At 40.5% G+C, this 5,160-nt stretch overlaps 1 protein-coding gene and 1 pseudogene across 1 annotated transcript in view; both read right to left on the bottom strand.

Moving 5' to 3' along the window:
• Positions 1-5,160, bottom strand: part of Stpg2 (sperm tail PG-rich repeat containing 2) — a 380,862-nt gene that overhangs the window by 343,527 nt on the left and 32,175 nt on the right. The gene's annotated exons all lie outside the window — the stretch shown is intronic.
• On the bottom strand, positions 3,695-5,075 carry LOC101982880 (annotated as a pseudogene).

The following is a 5,160-nucleotide window of genomic DNA, read 5'->3' as shown; positions in this document are numbered from 1 at the left end:
ACACAGACAGAATATTGTATACATAATAAATAAATAAATAAATTTTAAAAAAAAGAACTCGAGAGTCAATTGCTTTTAAAATAAAGTTTTTATCACATTTAAGCTCCATTGAAATAGTTCTACAAAAAAGTGACAACCTATAAGATTTCAAGATATAATTTAAAGTTAAAACATATAACTGTTTTTAAATGCAGATTTCATTTATTAAAAAATTTTAAGAGAAATAGCATCAATGAGTAACAATTTTAATCAAGTTTGAAGTGACTGCAATAGCTCATAAGCTACATTTTCACAAACTTTACTTTCTATCCACTTTTAAGACAACTGCTGTTGCTTCAGTCACTGGGGTAATTTATTCTTAAATTGGCTTAGTCGAATAAGTTCAAGTAATGCTTGAACTTCAATGAAATTATCTGGCAGCCCATGACAGTCACAAGTCATGTGAACATAGACCGTGTGTGTGTGTGTGTGTGTGTGTGTTTATGTGTAATATATATATACATATATATTGTGCTACCCCAATAATTATCCATTGTTTTCCAAAGACTGTATTGTTTATATTTTATGAGATTTTGGCCTGCTTATGTATGTATGTACTGCAAGCATGCCTAGTGCCCAGAGATGCCAGAAGAGTCCATCACATTCCCTAGAACTGGAGTTACAGACAGTTATGACCTTCCATGTAGGGGTCCTGGGCAGCAAACCTTGGTCTTCCGAAAGAATAGCAAATGCTCTTAACCACAGAACCATCTCTCTAGCCCCATCCCTTAGTCACTTAAATTAATAAATCTACCTTTCCCAATAAAAAAAAACCTAAGTGTGAATTTTTTAAAGTGAAAAAAAAATAGACCACTTACCATAGGACCATATCAAGTTCAAAATATATTTCTAGCTATAGTATCAAAAAATATGAAGTGAATGGTTTTATTTACATAAAGGATACATGGCAGCTTCAGACACCCAGGGCATTACCAAGAGGAAAGCAGGCAAGGATTTTTTTCAAATAGTAATAATTAATATTCATTCCTATGCCTTTTTATAGTGGTATATTATTTGTGTTTTAATAAAGAAAGCTTGCCTGAAGATCAGAGAGTAAAGCAGCCATCCTAGTCAGTCATACAGGCCAGGGAATGGTGGCACACACCTTTAATCCCAGGACTCAGAAGAGAGAGGTAGACAGTCTCTGTGAGTTCAAGGCTACACAAGATTGAATCTAAAAGAAAAACAGAACTTACACAAAGGTGATCCCAGCATTTTGGATCACATGCCTTTAATCCCAGAACTAGGGAGGCGAAGACAGGAGTGATATGGCTGGGCAGAGAGAGAACTATAAAGGGGAAGAGACAGAAACTCAGTTGAGTGTGGAATCTGAGGATTTGTGGGGACAGGATCTCATCCATTTTCTGTCTAAGGTAAACAGAGGTAAGAGTCAGTGGCTGGCTGCTTTGCTTTTCTGATCTTCAGGTTGAACCCCAATACAGATACTGGGATTTTACTACTCATGCTACAACTTTATTTTGCTTTGAGAATTTCATACATAAATACACTGTATGTATATCATTTCTATCCAGCCCTATCCACTTTTCATCACCACCACCACCCCTCTCCATCATTACTTCTTCTATAGTTACTAGTTGCATATCTATGTAAGCACATACAAAATTGACTGACTCCCATCAAGGTTGCCCAAGGTACATGTGTTCATGGCTGACCACTCAGAATTGGGAAACCACTCAGGGGACTTATCCCTAGATAAAATGGATTCTTTCTCCCTCTACAGCAACTGACCACATGTAGCTCTTCATCTTGGGGTGGGATCTAGTGAAATTTTCCATCCACGCTGATATGTAAGCTGATGTGGTCATTATGCAGGTATTGTGTGGGAAACCATACAGTTCATATTTCATGGGCACAACTTTCCTGTCATGTCTACAGGACACTATTTCACAGGAATCATCTCATTCCTATGGCCTTTAGAATCTTTCCACTCCACTTGCTGCAATGTGCCTTGAGCATTTAGGTAAATAGGTTGCATTATTGATGAATCTACTGGGGCTGTGCCCCATATGGTCACTTATTCTCTACTTTTGACCAGCTGTGGATCTCTGTATTAACTTCTGTCTGCTACAAAAATAAACTAGTTATATGAGGGGTGAGAGTGTCATCTATGGGTATAAGGATGAGTATTTATAACAGAAGCTATATAGATTTAAGAAAACAGTATTATAGGTTCTCCTCTAAATCTATAAATTCTCTACCCACAGAATCATCATTAGGCTTACAGTACCATGTTGACGGAGGCTGATCTTCGTTCCCCGTCACCCAGACCCAAAATAATCACACAAAAACTGTATTAATTACAACATTTCTTGGCCAATTACTTGCATATTGCTAGCTAGTTTTTATATCTTACATTAACCCATCTCTATTCATCTGCGTATCACCTACAATGCTATGGCTTACCAAGTAAGGTTCCAGGCATCTTTCTCCTTTGGCAGTTACATGGTATCTCTCTGACCCCACCTTCTTTCTCCCAGCATTCAGTTTAGTTTTCCTGCCTAGCTCTATTCTGCCCTTCTGTAGGCCAAAGCAGCTTCTTTATTAACCAATGATAATAAAACATATTCACAGCATACAGAGGAAAATTCCACATAATCTCCCCCTTTCTGCTTAAATAAAAATTCTGTAGGCAGAGGCTGCTTGTTCGTTCCCAGCTGCCCATACCCGAAATAATCACACTGAAACTATATTAATTAAAACACTGCTTGGCCTATTAGCTTATGCATATTTTTAGCTAGCTCTTATATCTTAAATTAACCCATTTCTATTATCTATAAATCAACACAAGGTTGTGGCCTACAAGCAAGGTTCCAGGAGGCATCTTTCTCCTTCAGTAGCTACACGGCATCTCCCTGACTCTGCCTAATCTCTCTATGTATCTCTTCTAGCCTGGCTATATTCTGCCCTGCCATAGGTCCAAAGAAGTTTCTTTATTGACCAATGGTATTCACAGCATACTGAGAGAAATCCCACATCATCTCCCCTTTTCTGTCTAAATAAAAAGGAAGGTTTTAATTTTAACATAGTAAAATTACATATAATAAAGCAGGTATCAAGCAAGAATTAGTTATAATATTTATATCTACTTTATCTTTTATCATAACTAAGGAAAACTATAAGTATAACTATCTATTCTTCAACTACATCAAAGATCCCAGAAGGACATAATATTAACTAAGTTAACAGGAAGTACATCACAAGCAAGTTCCAAAACTCTTGAATTGACAGAGACATCTCACTGCCTGGACAATCACACAAAGTTCTTCTCTAACATTGGGGCATCCATATTCAGCCTACGTGCCCAAAATATCAGGCAGACTTTTTCATGAAGCAGAAAATTTCAAAGACTGTTCTGCCTATATTGGCAGTTGTCCTGCAGAATGTCTGGCAGACTGTTTCATGAAGCAGCAACCCTGAAGAACTGTCTCACCTTTTTTTAAGACAGGGAATATTTTATTTAAAACCCATCAGTGAAATGGATAGCTTGAGTCTATGACAAATTCTTCATATTTTAAAGCATAACTCAGTAACTGTATGGAAGCACACACTGTCACATAGAGATTAGCTGATCAGACCACATTTTCTATGTTGGAACATAATAAACTTCCCTGTAAAAGCAGCACCTTTTGTGACATTTAATTTAGTATTCCTCTTCTTCTTTCTTACCCTCTCCTTCAACAGAATCCACACAAACTTCCTCATAATCCTTCTCTAGGGCAGCCATGTCTTCACGGGCCTCAGAGAACTCCCCCTCCTCCTCCAATCCCTCACCCACAAACCAGTGCACAAAGGCATTCTTGGCTACATCAGATCAAATTTGTGATCTAGGTGAGCCCAGGCCTCAGCAATGGCGGTAGTGTTGATCAGCATGCACACAGCTCTCTGAACCTTGGTCAGGTCTCCACCTGGTACTACAGTGGGAGGTTGGTAATTAATTCCAACCTTGAAGCCAGTGGGGTACCAGCCCACAAACTGGATGGTATGCTTTGTCTTGATGGTATCAATGGCAGCATTGACATCTTTGGGAACCACATCATCACAGTACAGCAGGCAGCAAGCCAGGTATTTACCATAGCAAGGGTCACATTTCACCATCTGGTTGACAGGCTCAAAGCAGGCATTGGTGATCTCTGCTACAGAAATCTGCCCATGGTAGGCTTTCTCAGCAGAGATGACAGGGGCATATGTGGCCAGAGGGAAGTGGATGCGAGGGTAGAGCACCAAGTTGATCTGGGATTCTGTCAGGTCAACGTTTAGGCCTCCATCAAATCTGAGGGAAGCAGTGATGGAAGACACAATTTGACCTATCAACTTATTTAGGTTAGTGTAAGTGGGTGCTCAATATCAAGGTTGCTATGACAGATGTCATAGATGGCCTCATTGTCTACCATGAAGGCACAATCAGAGTGCTCCAGGGCGGTGTGGTTAGTGAGGATGGAATTGTAAGGCTCAACCACAGCAGTGGAAACCTGGGGCCTGGGTAGATGGAGAACTCCAGCTTGGACTTCTTTTCATAATCAACAGAGAGCCACTCTATCAGCAGGGAAATGAACCCAGAGCCAATTCACCCACCAAAGCTGTGGAAACCCAAGAAGCTCTAAAGCTCTGTGCACTCACTGGTCAGCCAGTTTGCGAATTCTGTCCAAGATAAGGTCAATGATCTCCTTGTCAATGGTGTAGTGGCCACAGGCATTGTTATTGCAGCATCTTCATTGCCTGTGATGAGCTGCTCAGGGTGAAAGAGCTGGTGGTAGGTACCAGTGAGAACTTCATCAAAAACTGTGGGTTCCAGGACTACGAACACTGCCCAGGACACATGCTTGCCAGCGCCTGTCTCACTGAAGAAGGTGTTAAAGAAGTCATCTAATGGTCTTGTTACTTGGATGCCATGTTCCAGGCAGTAGAGTTCCCAGCAGGCATTGCTGATCTAGACACCATATCACCACAGTACAGCAGGCAGCAAGCCATGTATTTACCATGGTGAGGCCAATGTGGATGGAGATGCACTCATGCATAGTTGCTGCTTCGCGGCTTCCCAGAGGATGGCGGAGGCGAGGAGGAGGTGTTGCTTCTTACAGCACGACTCTGGGGCCCTGTCTC

Source organism: Microtus ochrogaster, chromosome 21 (genome assembly GCF_000317375.1).
Source record: "Microtus ochrogaster isolate Prairie Vole_2 chromosome 21, MicOch1.0, whole genome shotgun sequence".
NCBI classification, from domain to species: domain Eukaryota; kingdom Metazoa; phylum Chordata; class Mammalia; order Rodentia; family Cricetidae; genus Microtus; species Microtus ochrogaster.
The sequence above is the reverse complement of the archived record's forward strand: the minus strand, read 5'-3'. Positions and strand labels throughout refer to the sequence as shown.